The following is a 20,342-nucleotide window of genomic DNA, read 5'->3' as shown; positions in this document are numbered from 1 at the left end:
ATTCAATAACACCTATAGCATGTCACATAATTACCACCTTTTTTTTGTCAGTGAGAACATTTAAGATTTACTCTTAGTAATTTTCAAGTATATCATACACTATTAACTATAATCACCATGCTCTACATTAGATCTCTAGAACTTATTTATCTTACGACTGGAAATTTGTACCCTTCGATCTACATATCATTTCATCACTCTCCACCTTCTGGTAACTCCCATTCTAGTCTGTTTCTATGAGTTGAGCTCTTTTAGATTCCACATATACATAATCTCATACAGTATTTTTCTTTCTCTGTCTGACTTATTTCACTTAGCACAATACCCTCAAGGTCTATCCATGTTGTTGCAAGTGTCAGGATTTCCTTCTCTCTCATGGCTGAATAATATTCCATTGCGTGTGTGTGTGTGTGTGTGTGTGTGTGTGTGTGTGTGTGTGTGTGTATACACATATATATATACATACGAGCATACAGTATACACATGCATACATACATACATACATATAGTATATGTATACACCACAATATAAGATTTGGAATCTTTAAAATATTTTGAGCTCTGGAGGGGCTCCCCATGAATTCAATGGCAAGATAAAACAATATAGGGGTCTCAGAATTAGGTTAACTGAACAATTCTTAGGGATTTCTGGCTCTTAAGAGAGGACCAGACTGCTTATTAGATACCTGTACTCCAAGACTTTAGTCTGTGTCCTATTATCAGCTTTCTACAAATTCCTTAACATTACTAACTAAACTGTAAAGTAAAGCCCATGATATCTGTTAACTCACAATTTGTGATTGCTTGGATAAAGTATAAATTAGGGAGAAATGCTGCGTTAACTCAGCTGGCGTAATGTTTTTCCCTACTTGCTGTAGTTTTACTAAAATAATCATAGGTTAATCACCAATAGAACTTCGTCCCCTTCTGGGTGTAATGGCTATTTTTGAAACACCACAGATAGTCAGTTAATAGGAACCAAATCATCCATCTGGCTTTCGAGGCCCTTGGTGTATCATCCTCTTCTCCTTTCTGTACCCCGGAGGTCGGGCTCATTAGGCTCAATGCCATGGTCAAAACAGTTTGTAATTGGTGTCTGACTGGCTTTAGAATAAACGTTTTTAGAATAACACTTTATATTTTCAAAATCAGAATGTAAAAAAGCCCATCCTTCACAATCATAAAACTCAATAGAACCTGAAATACTTGATTAAACATTCAAGAGTCAAAAAGCTTATTAATTTCCAATTGTAGCTTAGGTACATGCAATGGAATCAGTTCGTAATTAGCCTGGTCTGTCTCTTGGTGAAAGTGCCATTATCTCAGATGACACATCTAACTTGGATGTTTTGTGTGATGAGTGATAAGCACATCTACATACTTAATTTGGAGACAATGAACTCCAGATATGGAAGCAGGATCTTTAGATCTTAAATCTCCAAAACAATGTTCTTCATATTTTAATACAGTAATTGAATACTCCTAGGTTTGGTTGAACTGCAGGTATCAAGTGTTGGTATCAATGTGGACTACAGTGAGGCCTGAGGGCTTATGGAACTGCTTGTTTATCAGAAGACTTTTGGGCTCTGCCCTATCCTATTCAAGCCTCTCCTGAATTACTGCACAGCCTCCTGAACTGACCTCTCTGCTCCTGTCCACGCCAGCTTCTGTCCTGCCACAAAAGTGACTGTTCTAAATCACAAAAATCTGATCATGTTATTTTCCAGCTTTAAATTCTTTAGCAGCTTGGCAGTGCCTTCTGGCTAAAGTCCTCAGTCGTAAAAGCGTGGCATCAATCTCTCATGACCTAGTCCCTTGTTATCCCTCCAATTTCCTTTTTACCACCCTCCATGCCTTGCCTCCACACCACACTTATACCTCGCTCGCAATTTACTAGACACGCCATGCTATCTCTGGCTTTGCACCTGCTGTTTCCTCTGCCTACACCTCTATTCCAACCTTTCCTCCACTTTAGCCAGGCCAACTCCTCTCCTAGAAGATGCCTTCTTTCTTTGGACTCTCTTGTCCATGCTTAGCTATACACATTACCATGTGTTTGGACACCTTGGTTTTATTTTTTCAAGAGCCTTTATGAGATGAAATCTACAGAGCAAAATATTTGCCCATTTAAAATGTAAAATTCAATAGATTCTACTGTATTCACAGAGTTGGACAATCGTAATCTAATTTCAGAATATTTTTATGGGCCCAAAAGAAAACCCTATGCCCACTAGCAATTACTCCTCTTTCCCCATCCCCTCCCCCTAGTCCTAGGCAACCACTAATCTATTTCCTGTCTCTATAGATTTACCTATTCTGAGCATTTCATACAATGGGAATTGTACAATACATGGTCTTTGGTGACTGGCTTCTTCCACTTAACTTAGTATTTTCAAGTTTTATATTGTAGTACATATCAATATTTTACTCCTTTTTATGAACAAATAATATTCCATTGTATGGATAAATCATATTTGTTTATCCATTCACCAGTTAATATGTGAGTTGTTTCTACTCTTTAGCGCTTATGGACAATGGTGTTATCAACATGCATATACACATTTTGAGGACGTATGTTTCCATTTCTCAAGTATATGTAGGAGTGGAATTGCTAAGTCATACAGAAACTTTATATTTAATATTTTGAGGAATAGCTAAACTTTTTCTCATAGTGGCTACACAACTTTACATTTCCGTTAGCGACATATGAGGATTCCAATTTCTCTTCATCCTCAGCACTTGTTATTTTCTGAATTTTTGTGGATTTGTTTTGTTTTGTTTATTACAACTACCTTAGTCAATGTGAAGTACTATCTCACTGTGGTTTTGATTTGTATTTCCCTAATGATTAACGATTGAGCATCTTTCATATGCTCATTGGCCATTTATATATTTTCTTCAAAAAATGCCTATTTAGATCCTTTACCAACTTTTAAATTGAGTTATTTGAGTTTGACTTTGTTGAGTCATAGGTGTATCTTATATATTCTCATATGAGGTCTTTATCAGTACCTAAATTCTAAATATTTTCTTCCATTCTATGGGTTGTATTTTTACTTTCTTGATAGTATTGTGTACAACATAAAGGTTATTAATAGTGATAAAATTTATTTTATTCTTTTCTGTAGTTGCTTGTACTTTTGGTGCCATATCTGGGAAGCGTTTACTTAACTGAAAGTCATAAAGATTTACTTCTAACTTTTTTCCTTGGAGTTTTACAGTTTTAGATCTTATATTTAGGTCTTTGATTCATTTAGATTTAATTTTTCTGTGTGGTATAAGAAATGGTTCAACCTCATTTTTTTTTTTTTCATGTGGATATTCAGGGTTCCCAATACCATTTGTTTGAAAGACTATTCTTTCCCCAATGGATCATCTTGGCACCCTTGTTAAAAGTCAATTGGCCATAAATGCAAGACTTTATTTCTAGACTCTCAGAAGTAACTTTAAAACCCAGCCTTTGAGGTCCTTGTGGAGCCCAGAGGAACACCACTATTCTCCAAACAAATCGCCGATGTGGTTTAATGTGACCAGAGTCACATTCTCTCCCTAGAATCTTTTGTATTATTTTCCTGTTTTTACTATGTGCATACTATGCGCCTCCACTGGCTGAAACTGGCTTTACCCTTCCCTCACACAAAGCACAGCCACAGGAACGTCTTAGGGTGAGTTTGAGGTAACAAAGAATATTCTTTAAATCTGTCTAGGAAGTCTTTCTGTCACCAGGACTCCAGAAGTTGACTGGCAGGTCCTGAAGAAAGGGAGATGTGTTGCTGGGTGACACAGGCTAAAGACAGATGGTCAGACCTCTAGTGAAACAGAACAATAAAGACATGTTACAAACATTTCACTGAGGCAATATGCTGAGAACCACAAGAACAGATTGTATAAGGGATTGCTACAATGAATTGCCCTTGTCTACATTTTGTATTGCTTCCAAGAGACTCCCACAGCACTCTGTTTACTGTCTTAGTCAATCTGTGTTGTCCTATGTTCTAATTTTCTGTTGCAGCTTCTAGTTCTAATTTTCTGTTGCAGCTTCTAGTTCTAATTTTCTGTTGTAGCTTCTAGTGGGAGGTAAATGGCTAAGCGAAAAGTTTTATTTGTCAGAATTAGGTTAAAATCTCATTTCCATTACTTACTAGCTATGAGATCCTAAGATCTCATAGAAAGGCCTAAAACCTTCATTTCCAAATCTGAAAATAAGTATCCTTATTTCACAGAATGATTGTGAGAATTAAATGAGGCCTTACCAGTACAACAATTATGAATAGCATGCACATACATAAAACTGCATTTTTTAAAATGATTAATGTCTTTAGCTGCTATGGTGATATGAATTTATAATTATAAGCTGAAACAATAATTCAGGCTGAGTCCGTGTTAAGATGGCTATTTGACTCCCAATATAAGGCAATATTTGCATCAGACAACTTACCTGTGATATGTAAATTATACATTGAAAGTAATGAATAACACAATATGATATATTATTCCAGCTATAGTTATAAATAAGAAAATATATATGTATATATTTTCTAGGTCTAGGAGGAATTTTGTTATAATTACTAATGAATGGTTAAAGAGCATGAGACATATGTACATTTCTGACATGGAATGCTTTCTAAGGTATAAATATTGAAGCAAGGAACAGGAGTTGCAGAAAGTAAGGATAATGTGAACCATATAGTCAGAAAGAGAAAACAAAAACAAACCTAAAGGGGTGTACGTATTTAATGTAAATTAAAGAATATATCGAAAGTATGCCCATCAAGTGTTAACTGTGGGAGAGGTTGAGAATGGAATGGGACACCAAAGGAGGATTTGCCTTTTTTCTGTTATTTTTATCTTTACAATAAGATTTATTCATTTGCAGGACTAAAAACATAAAAGAAAAATAGAAAAACAATCATACTCTTCCCAGATAAAAAGTACTCAATATTTTGGGAATCTTCTAGAGAAAAATAGTTAGAACAGAGTTTTTAAACACTGACGAACAAGAAAGAGGTAGGTAATAACAGAGCTTTCAAGTAGGAATATATTAAATAAAGTTTAACAAAAGCCAAACTACTAGCTAGTTTTCATTGTGTTCCATAGTATAGTTTTTTAATTTGGCACGCATATAAGTGATACTGCAAATATATATAAACCATACATGGTGTTTATGGCAACTCTCCACAAGTAAGATCATCTGCTTAACTGGAACTGTCTTCTGTGAAATGAGAATCAGAACTACTACTCTCAAAGACAGGTCCCTAAAATAGATGTGACAATTTGTGGTTTTATTGGCTCTAAGTAATCAGCATATTCAGGCCTGCAGTAGAAAAAAAAGTCAAAGCAAACACATGCTTTGTTTAGTCTAGCGAATTCTTTACCAAAACAGGTTAGGCTTTCTCTTGGTGGTCATAATTTTAAAGAAAGATTAATTTGACACACAAGAAAGAAGATATACTACAGCTTGAAGAAGAGAAAATGGAATTTGTTTTAGTAAAGGAAGAAAGTGCAGGCTGAACACTGGTCTCATAAGTCATATAAGGCAAGTTTCTCTCCTCGAGTGTTTTCTTATAAATTAGGAAGGATAGGAAGGAACACAATGTTTTTTTTATTAAATGCCACAAGAGGAAAAATCAGTGGTGCTGAGAGACTTCTGAAAAACAGGGGCTGGAGATTTGAGAAAACAAAGGATAGGCAAAATTACTTGGCACGGTCACATGACTACCCTGTGTTAAACATTCATAGATTATTGCATATTTGAAGCAATTTTTTATATTTGTATATATCTAATTGGTTTTAGGGCACTGAGACTAGTGCATGCAAGAAAAGGACTAAAACTTTAGTGAATTTATGCATTATTTTATCATTTATTATTCATTCATTCACTCATTAGCAAGCACTTATATGACAGACATTCTAATATACATTAGATTGCAGGTGCCTTGGATTCCATCAAGGCTATCATAAAAGAAAGATTACAGGAACTGTCACCAGTCTTTGAGTTGTGTTACTGTGTCAGATGAGGACACATTTCCTGGTCCTTCATGCCTCTTTCCATTCATATAAAATGCCACAACATGAAGTCCAACATCCTATTCTGCAAAAGCACTGTGAAGGCTGCCCAAGTCTGGGCATGAGAGGTGTCTTATATCTGTATAGCATTATATCAAATAAAGGTCATAGTTTCCTCCTTTCATAATAACTTTATCATATTTTTCAGAGGTATTGTGAAAAACAGATGTGAGAATTAAAACATAATTGAAACTTATCTGGATATTACTTTTGTCTTAGATTCCAGTGAAAGAATTTCTTAATTTGTCTGAAATCATTAGCAGGAGAGAGAGAGAAAGAGAGAGAGAGAGAGAGAGAGAGAGAGAGAGAGAGAGAGAGAGAGGGAGAGAGAGAGAGAGAGAGAGAGAGAGAAAGAAATCGAGAAGCTAAGGATTTAACTAGTCCTGAGCCATGATGTAAGGCATGCCAGCAGATTTCTGTCCTATTTCAGAAGGATAAGTTGTCAGTGATCTTTTAGCATTATTTTTCCATTTTAAATGACTCATAATCAAATTCTTCCTTCAGTCTCTGAATATTCTTGAGAGACAACTGAATCCATTTTGAGTTCTTTCGCCTTCTCAGAACCACAGAACACAAACCCGTCTGTTCAGAAAACAGCTGCATTGCCCCTTTCAGCTGGTTTCAGTCCTAGCACTGTCCCTTCTCCTTTGCTCTTCAAAACTGGTTTGGGTTTCTCACACATACTCAGTGGAACACCCTTCCTCACACAGCAAGTATCTGTTGGGCACTTAACAATGTGCCAGGATCGTGCTGGACACTGAGTGTACTAAACAGTCGATCCTGGCCCAGAGTAGCTTAGGGTTGAAGTCTTAGTGTTCTCGTACTGTTTTCAAATCTCTGCCTATAGAAGGATATAAGAAAACCTGGGCTTCCTTAGCTTTTTGGGTGTCAAAGGTACTCGAATGCTAAGGAAGCTCTCCCCTCTGCAACGCTGCCTTCACCTTGCCTCGCTCCTCCTATTCCTCGTTTGCTTTCACATATCTCTTTTTCTTTCTTTCTATCTGTTTATCATCTACCTATCTCTCTCTCTCTCTACCTCTCTCTTATCTATCCATCATCTATAATATCTATCTATCATCTATCTATCTATCATCTATCTATCATCTAGCTCTACTCTAGCTCTATCTAGCTCTAGCTTTAGCTCAATATCTCTATATATCATAGAATATGTATTGGCATGATATAATGGGTTGACTGGTGGTCCCCAAAAGATATGTCCACCCAGAACCTATTTGAGAAAAGTGTCCTTGCAGATGTCATTACGGATCTTGAGATGAGCTCATCCCGGATTTAGGGACGCCTCTGAACCCAACGACAGGCATCCTTATAAGAGAAAGACAGAGGGAGACTCTGGACACAGAAACACAGGAGAGAAGGCCACTTGAAGACAAGGCAGAGATTGGAGAGATGCAGCCACAAGCCAAAGAGGCAAGAAAGGATTCTCCCTTGCAGCCTCCAGAAGGAGTGCAGCCCTGCCTATACTTTGATTTCAGACTTCTGGCTTCCAGAATTGTGAGAAAATAAATTTCTGTTGGTTTAAGCCACAAGTTTTTGGTCACTTGTTAAATTAGCACTAGGAAACTATATACATGAAGATATGTAACGATATATAAAATATACTTCTATATGAAATATGCGAGATATAAAACGGTAATAAAGTTTAATATTGTTTTTGTGGAAAGTACAATTTCACAAATACAAATTGTACACAGGGAGAAAAGAATACACATTCCAAAATATTGACATATTTAGCTCTGGATAGTGGATTAAAGGTGAATCTTCAATTTTTCCAGTAAATTCCATTTGCCCTCCACATAATATCTGCATCATGTTACTTTTCCTTGGCAATTAATTTGATCTAATTCTCTTCGAATAGATTCTGTTTCACAATACACTCTCCTAAAAGCATACTTTTGATGCTGCCTCCTTTTAAAAATAGATGTTGTCTTCTCTTAATTTGGCAGGTGAAGAATATTTTTAATTAAGAGAATATGCTACAAATCATTCCACAGAGTACATATGGCTGTAGAAAATTATTAATTGGAGGATTTTTAAATCCTCTAACCAAGAGAAACTTTAAATAAAGAAAAAATATACCATTATCAGGTAGAGTCTCCATAACAGTGCAGGATTAGAATTGAAGAAATTTGGATTCTCCCCTTACTAGCTGACTTTGCACAAAGAAGAGTAAGATTTTTTGAACAATAAAATACAATTAATAATTTTATAGAAAGAATTTTTAAATCAGAAAAAATAAGATTATACATGTAAAGAGAGCTTTGTTTTCTGTAAAGAGCCAAATGATTTTAGATAGAATTTCAATTTGGTGCTGCAGTAAAGTTAACTCACATTTATTTTTCTACAGCACCAAATTCTTGCTGTTTTATATTTTTTCACGGGTTTGCTATGCCAATATTGGTTAGCCATCTAAATTAATGTTAACGATCTCTAACTTCTTTGATTTTCAAAAAGTTAATATATAGAGCAAACTTAATTTGTCATGGAACCTGAGTAAAGCCACACACATATACAATATATATACTATAGATATGGATATGTATGTAGCTATGTGACTTATAGATATATGACATGATTTCTGACAACCAATGACATTAAAAACACTGATAACAAAGATAATTTAGATTTTTGTTTCTCAGAATCCACCCTGGTTTAAGGCAATTTACAAGATTCTTATTAAAAATATGAAGTCTAGATGTTGAGTCTCTTTAAAGAAAAACCTAAGATAATAGAGGGAAATATCTATCCAGCCTTTTGTTTTCCTGATCCTTTACATGCTCTAATGCATCCTAAAGTTACCTTCTAATTATGTTCCCTTATTTGAGGACAGAATCCCAGGCAAATCTGTGATCAATTAATATTTTAAACAATGTTTACAATAATGCGTCAAAGAGAGTAGTTACTTATTATTATATCTCAAAGATAATGTTATTGTCTAAATGCCTAGGGGTAAATCTAAGAACTTGTAGATAAAAAAACAAAAAACATTGATGGTAAGTAAGATTTCATAATACTGAAAAACAAGAATTTTTTGTTTTGTTTTCAAATCAGAAAGTGTATTCCTTCTCTCCACAAAATCATGGAATTGAAATAATGGGTAGAATGACAATGGGAAGCATGAATCAAGTCTATGGTAACTACATGACATACATCTGTCCTATACCAGTGTCTTCCGGCCACCCTCTGCCCCAGTTGATTCCTTGATGAGTTCCTGTAACCGCTCTCTCTCCTTGTCCCCGATCTTGCTAGCTCTGGGGTGGCGCTTCCCTGTCCCTTGATAGTCTTGCCATACTTTTCAAATAAATCCTTTATTACTCTATACAATTTGGCATTGTGTGTATGCCGTGTTCTCCTTGCTGATTTATAGTGGCCAAAATTTAAATGTTAGGAAGATGAGCAGTAACCAGCATCATAAATAGTAGGAAAACTAGAAGAATGTGATATCTTAGAAACCAGGGCCTGAGAGTGTTTCAGGAGAGTGGAGAAATCAGTACTGTCAAGTGATGCTGGCACATCAAAGTAAGATGAAAAACAAGAATAATCATCATATTTAGCAACATGGAAATAAATTTGAAAGCATTTTCATTGAAGCAATGGGGTGATGGTAGGGCAGATATTCAAGGCAGACTCTCCCACATGTCATCTATTTTTTAATAGCAAAAGCCCAGAAACAAGGTCTCTCCTGCCCTGAATTTCTTTCCCACTACGATTCTCTCAGACTAATTCTAATCAGACTTTCAGTACTCCACTTGTTAATATATTTATCAGTGTCTAGAGAGGAGAACTTTAAGAAGGAAAAATGACTATGTGTTTGCAAGTTGATATAAACAATACAGCAGAGAGTGACAAATCATTGATTTTGTGAAGATAAGTGACTAAAAATATATTAAATTATACTGACTCATAGGTTGAGACTAAAACAGCAATAATGATTTTACCAATCATAAATCTTTTGGGGGAAAAATGGATAGTTAAAATGCATTTTACTGATAGATGTGGATGGCTTTGTGTAATGGTGTTCTGCCTTATCTGAGTGAAAACAGCTCATTTCTTTTGCTTCATCTTGGCCTTTGTACCTTTTCATGTGACCAGTGACAGAATGGCCAAGAGTGATCTTTTGGTGAGTTTGCTCTTTATAAAGTGATTATGACTGACATCTACTACTCCTGTGTTTGGTTTAATGCTATTGCCATTAAACTGATATATCAGAGAGGCCCTCTTCTCCTCCAATGCCCTTAGGAAAAGTATGCAAAATACATCTGCCTTTTCCATTTCTTTTGGTTTCACTCCCTCAGAAGGAGAGTATAGGCTTTTGCAAATGATAGGAGGAATTGATCGATGGCACTCCTATACATGAATAAATATTTAAGCCAGTTTGGGAGAATTAAGGAAGAAAGTACATTATGGTTTGATGCAAAAGCATCAAATCGAAATTTACTTAGTTCTTTGGGGAAAGCTTTATGCTTTCAGATCTTTCTCCTTCAAAAGGGAAAAAAATATTTTCCTCCTCACTCTCAGAGAATACTTTTATAGGGTCCCAGCCAAATGATAAAATCAACATGCTTACATCTCTTTGGATTAATTTGCTAGGGCTGCTGTAACAAAGTATCACAAAGTGAGTGACTTGGAACAACAGAAATTTGTCTCACAGTCCTGGAGATCAAAAGCCTGAAGTCTAAGTGTCAGTAAGACCACAGTCCCTCTGATTATGCTAGGAAAAGATCTGTCCCAGCCACTTCTCCTAGCTTCTGGTAATTCCCTGGCTTGTGGTACAATTCCAATCTTTACATAGCGTCATAGATCGAATGTTTGTGTCCTCCCTCCGGCCCCCGCCCAAAATTCATATGTTGAAACTAAATATCCAAAGTGATCGTATTAGGAAGTAAAGCCTTTGGGAGGCCACTGAGTCATGAGGGTAGAGCCCTTATGAATGGAATTAGTGCCCTTATGAAAAAGACTCCAGAGAGCGTCTCCCTTCCTTCTACCATGTGAGGACACAGCAAGAAGGTGGCCCTCTCTGGATACAGAGTCTACTGGCTCTTTTTTCATAAACTTCCCAGCCTCCAGAACTGAGAAGTAAATTTCTGCTGTTTACAAGTATCCAGTCTACAGTATTCTGTGATAGCAGTGCAAACAGATGAAGAAACATGGCTTTCTCCCTGTGTCTGTGTCTACCTTTATGTTCAAAGTTCCTCTTTTTATAAAGACATCAGCCTTATGGTATTAGGGCTCAATCTAATGACTTCATCCTAACTAATCACGTCTGCACTGACCCCGTTTCCAAATAAGGTCACATTCTGAGATTCTGGAGTTAAGACTTCAACATATGAATTTTTAAGAGACACAATTCAACCCATAAGACTCTTTATATTTTTAGGAACTTCTCTTATGTTCCTTTAATTATATACTTTTTTTCAATTATTCAAATAAGCCATGCATCTCATGCTATCCTATCTTCGTATGTGCTTACTCCATGTATGGAAAGCCTTTATTTTTCGTTGAAGAACGAGTTCAGTTACCACTTTTCCAGCCTTGCAAAGATGCTTGGTCATGCCTCATTCTGTGTTACCATTGTGCTGTTCTTGTATTATTGGATTCGTCAAACTGTATTTATTAAAATTTTATTTTGTATACCTATCTTCTATTAGTTGGTTAGAGGTGTTCTTGGAATCAGGCAAAATATCCATTTTATATTAAGTAATCAATATGTGTGTTTTGAATGAATTAATAAATCATCACTTACTGAACAATTACTGATATTTTGCATAGGAATATCCCTTTATTGTCTTGCAAGGCATTTTTGTATATATCATCTTCAGAGACTATTTATTTTGTATATATCACCTCAAGAAAGAGCTTATTTGGTGTCTAAAGTAAAAGACTGACTAGGCATTGGGCAAGTTGTGCAGAAAATGCATGGAAAAACTCTGTGAATTGTTGAAAAAACTTTTATGACCAAAGGGAGAAAAATAATTGTACATACATCTTAAACAGGAGCAAAAGTTAAGGGCCATAATGTACCAAACTTTGCACTGCTGGTAAAATGCATTATCATTTTCTTGGTGGCTTAGGGAATAACAACTTAGGAACCATTTTAATAGTTCATGGAATTAAATTGTTTTGTCACTACCTAAAACACATCTATAATTACACCCACTCCAAAGTACAGATTTTTTATCCAGACAGAAATAAACAGACCTTTACCTCTTAAAATCATATTATGGCACTATAAATTCAAGAACTGCTATTACCATTTTTCATACCTTTGTTTTTCTATTAGCTACAACATGCAGAGAGTTCCTAGAGTTTTAGTGCTAAGTATTCAGTTGAAACTCACTACAAGTTCAGTTTTCCTCTAACTAATAATCTCATGCCTGAGAATTACCCTGAAAGAATGCTGTGAAACTCACTACTGAACCCCAGGCAGCCAGGTGACAAATAACAGCACAGCAAAATGAGACTGCTACAAATAAGAATAGACATCGAGATTACTTTTCTCCTCCAAATATTTAATTCTTCATTGAATCTGCTGTAATTCAAAATTATTTCCTTTTTAGACCATGGCCAAGTCTGAAGTTGAGCAAATATGCTGAGATCATGTTGGTGGCCACTATCATCATTCATATGGAATCTCAGCATTGTTGGTGGCAACTCCATTTTTGTGCTCAATTCCATCCTTTGTTCAACTCCATTCTTAGCTAATCTTTTGGTTCAACTCCATCTTTTAGCTCAGGTTAAAAAGTTTGGAATCATTCTTGAGTTCTCTTTCTACATCACCACTACATCCAATCTTTCAGGAATCTTTCGGGGGATTCTACTGGTAAGTTTCAATTGAATGTTCCCTAAATGTTCCCTGTTACCTCCGAAGCTAGCTCTCTAGACTAGTTACCATGCCGTGCTTGGATTCATGTAATAATTTCTCCAATGTTTTTTCTGCTTCCACCCTTGCCTTTACCTTTAATTCTCAAGAGAATTAGCTTTAAAATGAGAGTTAGATCAAATTCCTCCTTTGCTAGAACCTTGTAAATAGCTCCGCTTCATGTCCTTCAGGGTAAAGCCAAAATGCTTTCAATGGCATCCTTCTGCCTCAGATTCTTTCTGAAGTTGTCTTCTGCCTTCCAGGGCTCTTCCTCGAAGCTCTTCCCTTGACTTCTCTCTCCTCCTCCACGGATATGTTTAAATGTCATCTTTCAAATCAGGCCAACCCCGACCACCTTGTTAAAATATAAGCTGTCCCTCCCCCTGTACTCTTAGTCCCATCGCACTGCTCCACTTTTCTATTATTCATAGCACATACTCACTTCTAACATATGAGATAATTTCTTCCTTTGTTTAGCCAATTCTTTATTGTCTATCTTTCTCTGCTAACATAAAAACTGTCTCAGGGAAGGGACCTTTGCTTTGTTCACTGATGTAATCTTAAGCACCTACACAGTACATGGCTCAATACATATTTCTTAAATGAATGAATGAAGTAGACATGTAAACTGGTATGTTTTGACTGAATTACATCTAGAATTCCAGATGAATTGATTTCACCCATCTCAGGGGGCTGGAGCCATGCACTAACCCTGCTCTTCTCCCTCTGGACTCCAACCTGCCCCACCTGAGTGAGTTCCCTTTATCTTAGTGAAGAATAGACAGTAACCACTAATCTTTTAAGTCTTTATTATGTTCCAAGCATTTTGCCAAGCTCTTTGAACATATAATTTTGTTGAATCCCTACAATGTATCAGCAAAATAGGTCAACTTAGCCTCATTTGCAACTAGCAAACTGAGACCCAGGAAACTTGAAAAATATTCTCAAGTCACAAAACTAATGAGCAATACATCTATGACTTCAGCTCAGATCTTTCTTACTCACAAACCATTCTCTTTACCAGTTTGGTAAGTGATTTTCATCTATGTTGGAATTTTTAAGAGAGATCTTCATGCTAATTTTTGGTATTTAGCACATGATGTTATTTGAGGTTTTAGGAAGAGATCCGAATTTGCAGTCAGAAAATTTAGGCTTGAGATATTTATTTGCTATACAAAGTCATCACTCAAGCTCTCTGAGTCCTGTGCTTTTATACCTAAATTGAGAATAAAAGGTTTGCCTTGAGCCTAAAAGGTCTAGTCATCATGAGACGAAATACATAAAAAGGGCATTCGAAAATTGTAAAGCCTCATTCAATGTAAAAGCCCTAAGATTTTTATTTTAGCACATGTATTTCATGGTGTCTGATACTAACATTTTGCAAAGAAAGGAACTGATCAAAAAAGAATGAAGTTGATAGAAATCAGTTTCCCACCCAGCATGTTAAGAGATTGGAAGTGATAGATACCTCCTTTCTCACAAGTAAAAAACCACACAAACTGAATAATCAACCACATTTCTTAGCTCTCTCAGAGAAATGAGGTCAAAAAGCAAAATGCCACTCTCAAAATTGAAGAAACAGACAAGTGAATACAGAGACTCGCAAGTTATAAGAGCAGAAATCCTCAAGCAGAAACCTCCATGGGAACAAAAGCTGAGGTAGGAAAATCTGAATTGTAATTGATAAATTACTGGTTGCTAAGTGTGAACGAGCTTGAGAGATAAAATTCCAGGGGAATGGAGTCAAAGGAGGTGTTCATTGTGTAATGACAAAGAGTCAATTCTCCAAGAAAAATAATAATCCTTAATTCGTATGTGCCTAATAACAGAACAACAAAATATTCAAGGCCAAAACTGATAGAACTGTAAGAAGAAATTGGTGAATCCACTATTATTGTTGGGGACTTTAACACTCTTTTACCAGAAATGGACAGATTCAGCAGACAGAAAATCAGTAAGGACATAGTTGAACTCAACAGCAGAATCAATAAACTGAATATAAATAACATCTATTGAATATTTCATCCAATATCAGCAGAAAACACCTTCTTCTGAAGCTTACATGGAACCATCACTAAGAGAGCCCACATTCTGGGCCATAAAGACATCTTAACAAATTTAAAAGAACAGAAATTATACCATTTCTGCTCCCAGACCACAATGAATATCAACTAGAAATCAATAACAGAAAGACGGGTAGAAAATTCCAAAATATGTGCAAGTTAAACATCATATTTCTATATAACATATGGGTCAAAGAAGAAATCTCAAAAGAAAAATTAAAATATGTTGAATTAAATTAAAATGAAAATACAACTTAACAAAATGTTTGGGATACAGTGAAATCACATGTTTGGTTACAGGAAAATTTGTACCATTGAACACATTTATTAGAAAAGAACAAAGATCTAAATTCAATAATCTAAGCTTCCACCTTAGGAAACTAGAAAAAGAATGGCAAATTAAATGCAAAATGAATTAAAAAAACAAAAATTAGAACAAACATCAGTGAAATTGAGAACAGGAAATCAATACAGAAAATCAATGAAACCAAAAACTGTTCCTCTGAAAAGATCGATAAATTAATAACACTTTATCCATGCTAAGAAAAAAAATGATAAGTCACAAATTAGTAATATCAGAGCTGGAAGAGAGGACATGACTACTGATCTCATGAATATTATAAAGATAATAAAGAAATAAACAACCCTATACCTGAAAATTAGATAAACTAGATAAAATGGGCACATTTGTTGAAAGACATAATCTGTGAAAACTTACACAAGAAGATATAGAAAAATGGAATAAACCTATATTTATTTTAAAAATTGAATCAATAATTAATAATTTTCCAAAACAGAAAACAACACACCCAGGTGGGTATACTGGTGATATTTGCCACCATTTAAGAAATAAATTAGAATAATTCTCCAAACTCTCTTTCAGAAGATAAAAACAGAAAAAGTACTTTCTAACTTATTCTATGAAGAATTATCCTAATACCAAAGCCAAACAAAGACATTATAAGAAAACAACAGACCAATATCTCTCATGAACATTGATACAAAAATCCTCAATAAAATATTAGCAAATCGAGCTCAACAATATATAAAAGGAATTATACACCATGAACAACCAAGTAGGATTTATCCCAGGTATACAGAGATAGTTTAATATTTGAAAATCAATTAATATAATATATCACAGCAATAGGCTAAAAAGAAAAATCGCATAATTATATCAATTGGTGCAGAAAAAGCATCTAGAAATTTTCCTGCTAAGATCAGAAACAGGGCAAAGATGTCCGCTCACTACTCCTTTTCAACATCATACCAGTAGTCCTAGCTATTGCAGTAAGATCAAAAAGAAAAGAAAAGAAAAGAAAGAAAGGAAAGATATATAGACTGGGAAGGAAGAAATAAAACTATCATTGTTTGCAGATGACATGATAGTCTAAGTAGAAAATGGAAAAGAATTGATTATAAAAATCCTGAAATTACTAAGCAATTTTAACAGATTGGAGGATACAAGGTTAATAGACAGAATTCAATCACTTTTTTACATACCAGCAATGAACAAATGGAATTTGATATTAAAAACAAAATACAATGTTTTTAAGATCTATGCGAGATCTTAAAAGATATCATACAAAATCTATATGAAATATCTATATGAGAAAACTGCAAACCTCTGATGCATGAAATCAAAGAAGAGCTAAATAAATGGAGAGATATTTTATTTTCCTGGATAGGAAAAATCAGCATTGTCAAGATGTCAGTTTTTCTCAAATTGATCTATAGATTAAATGCAAACCCAATGAAAATCCCATCAAGTTATTTTGTGGATATCAACAAACTGATTCTAACACTTGTCTGGAAAGGTCCAAAATAGACTACACAACATTGGAAGAGAAAAAGAAGGTCAGAGGACTGGCATTACCTAACTTTAAGACTTACTATAAAACTACAATAATCAAGACAATATGCAATTAGCAAAAAAACGGAGTAGATTATGGGAGTAGAACGGAAAACTCAGAAACAGACCAAAATAAATATAATCACATCACATATAATCTATCACATCAATAGGCTAAGAAGAAAAATCACATGATTATGTCAATAGGCACAGAAAAAGCATCTAGAAACTTTCCTGCTAAGATCAGAAACGAGGCAAAGATGTCTCCTCACCACTCCTTTTCAAAATCATACTAGTAGTCCTAGCTACTACAATAAGACAAAGAAAGAAAAAGAAAGAGAAGGTATATAGACTGGGAAGGAAGAAATAAAACTATCATTTTGACAATGGAGTAAAGGCAAGTTAACAGAGTAAAGTGTTTTCAACAAATGTCTGCAACAATAGAGCTGGAACAACTAGACATGCACATGCAAAAAAAAAAAGAAAAGAAAAGAAAAGAAAAGAATTCAGACACAGATTTTACACCCTTCACAAAAATAAACTCAAAATGCATCATAGACCTAAATGCAAAATGCAAAACTATAAAACTCCTAGAAGATAACAGAGGAGAAAATCTAGGTGATCTTGGGTGTGTGAATGACTTTTTAGATAAAACATCAGAGGATTGGGGGTAAAGGAGGATGAGCACATGAGAATTGGGGAGGAGGGTGGGCAGTGAAATACTCTTTATGATATTATAATGGGAGAACATGTCATTTGTCAAATTTCATAGAAATATATCACCAAGAGTGGACCCTAGTGTAAACAATGGACTTTGGGTGATAATGATGCGTGGATTATAACATATGTGCCACTCTGATGCAGATTTCGATAGTGGAGAAGACTGAGTTATGTGGGGTGAGAGAGTGCATGCGAAATCTCTGTACCTTCCATTTCATTTTTCTGTGAAACTAAAACTGCCTAAAAAAGGTCTATTTTCTTTGTAAGAAAGGGATGAAGTCTGTTCCTGCACAAAGAAAAATATTTTTCTTTCTGCTATGACATCTCCGACATCTCTTGAGAAGCTCTAATCAGATAAAATAGTGAAGCAAACAACAAAATTAAAGAGCAGCTATCAATCATCTAATTTTTCAGGTGAGCTCATGTACTAGCAACCGCTGTCACATAAATATGTTTCTCTCTTTATCCAAAAGACATAACAGTATTTTTCAAATCGTTTACATGTTAGAAAAAAGATTTGGAAAGTTGTTTTTTTTTTTTCCAAGGAAACATTGGGTAGAACAACTCAGATTTCTAGATCTCTTTACTGTTACCATTTTTACAGTCTCTGATTTGTTGTGTGCATTAAGAATCTCTAGAATCACATCACATATAAATGTTTAAAATCCAGTATTTCCAAAACTAATTTGACCAAGGATACCTTTTTATCATGAAGCATCAAATACCACCCCATAGGCGATTAGTGTTCCAAGAAAAGTCCTTTGGAAATGCTGACCAAGAACTAGCCATCTATTAAATTTATTTTATTAAAGACAGACAGCAGGAGCTCACTTTTGGATATATCATAGTACAATGCCAAAGGTTTAACTCATTGGAAATAAATAGAACAGTATCACCATGAGCAAAATAGTGACTCATCAGAAACAAGAGACAAAAGAAATAGTTATAGTGATAGATTCAATAGAGGAAGAAGTAATGTTCCCATCCAATTCCTGCCTTTGTTCAAAGCTCGGGCTTTAGGCATAGATCAGTGATGTCTTATAATCTATAAGAAAAGATCAAATAACTATGCTATCAGGTATTCAAAGTACTGGAAAAGTGTGGACCTTACCAGAGTTAGTTGCAAATGTTGGTGGGTATAAATATCTGAAATTTCTTCCACAATTTAAGCTTCTATGTTCCCATAATAGTTGTTTTCTGAAAGAAGACAAATCAATGATATTAACTGAAATATTAACTGAATATTAATCAAAGAGAAAGAAATCATTTAAGATGATCTATACTGTGTATTTCTAAAATAAGACCAGTATGTCTCAGCCGTGGCAAGTGACAAAGCCCAGGTGCGGAGTGCTTTAACATTTAAGGTTCCAGCACAGACCCCTGAGAAGCAACAAATCCTGCCAATGATGGAGACCTTAACAATGACTCTCGCTTGTTTCCCAACACAAAATGTCTTGGGCTGAATAGTGTCCCCCTAAAATCACATCTTCCCAGAACCTATGAAGGCACACTTACTTGGAAATAAAGTCTTTGCAGATATAATCAAGCTCAGATGAGGTTGTACTGCAGTAATGTGGGCTCTAAATCAAATATGACTGACGTCCCTATTTTAAAAAAAAGGAATTTTTGGACACAGACACACATGGAAAGGAGAATGCCATGTGAAGTCAAAGGCTAAACACTGGAATCTCTATTAGAGTGATACATTTATAAGCCAAGGAAGGCCAGGGTTGCCAGAAACCACTAGAATCTAGAAGAGGTGGAGCAGATTCTCCTTCAGAGTCCCTAGAAGGAACAAACCCTGCTTCGATTTCTGACTCCTGGCTTTCAGAATTGTGAGACAACAAATTATTGTTGTCTTAAGCCACCCAATTACTTGTACATTGTTAGAGCATTCTTAGGAAACAAAAAAAATCTCTAATTTGTTTTATAAAAATATTCTCATCTGCCTGCTGTATTTTCCTTCTAATTCCCTTTAACTAACATTTGAAGAACTCTTGCGAAATGTGCCCATGTATGGTGATTTTTAGTATGTGAGTTACCTTTCGACTCCACTCTCCCACTCCTACCAGTTATTTTTGGGACAGGGAGAGATGCACAATTTACTGGAATTTCAGAAAGCTAGGTCTGTGTATGTATGTGTGAGCCTGAGTGTGTGAGGTTGCACACACCCTGAGGCTATCTTCCTTTTCAAGGCGGGAGGCTTGAGCTTGCTCTGGAATAAACCTAGACACAGGAAGCTTTCTCATAACTTATTTCACAGAAGATGGACTCTATTTTTATGCCACCTCTTTGCTAACATCTAAGAGGTACTAGTTTTTGTTGTTTTCATTTTCTCTTAAGTGAACTGATTACCAAATCATGATTTTAGGGGCCAAGAAGATCTAAATTTAATAACACTCATTGCTGATAACAGCAATGAAGAGTCAAAGTATTTAAAGGCCAGAGGCTACAGATGCTGCAGATAGCAGAAGCACAGGGACTGTGCTCTAATTCCCTGGGAGAAGCCTGAAGCTGAATAGATTTCATGATGACTTTGCTCAGGAATCCTGTTCTCCCACTGAAAGTGCTCCAGCATGTTTGGTCAGAAGAAAAGTTTACAAGGAAACTTTGGGAATTGCTATTTATAATCCAGATGCAGATTCAAAACAATGAAAACCATTTGTTTTGTGGGGGTTTTTTTTTTTTTTTTTCAGTCTGAATATATGACATTGAAGCCTGAGGAATTGAAAGACCTCCCAAAGGTCTAATTTACAATATCCTA

This window comes from Pteropus alecto, unplaced genomic scaffold (genome assembly GCF_000325575.1).
Source record: "Pteropus alecto unplaced genomic scaffold, ASM32557v1 scaffold87, whole genome shotgun sequence".
Lineage (NCBI taxonomy): Eukaryota > Metazoa > Chordata > Mammalia > Chiroptera > Pteropodidae > Pteropus > Pteropus alecto.
The sequence above is the reverse complement of the archived record's forward strand: the minus strand, read 5'-3'. Positions refer to the sequence as shown.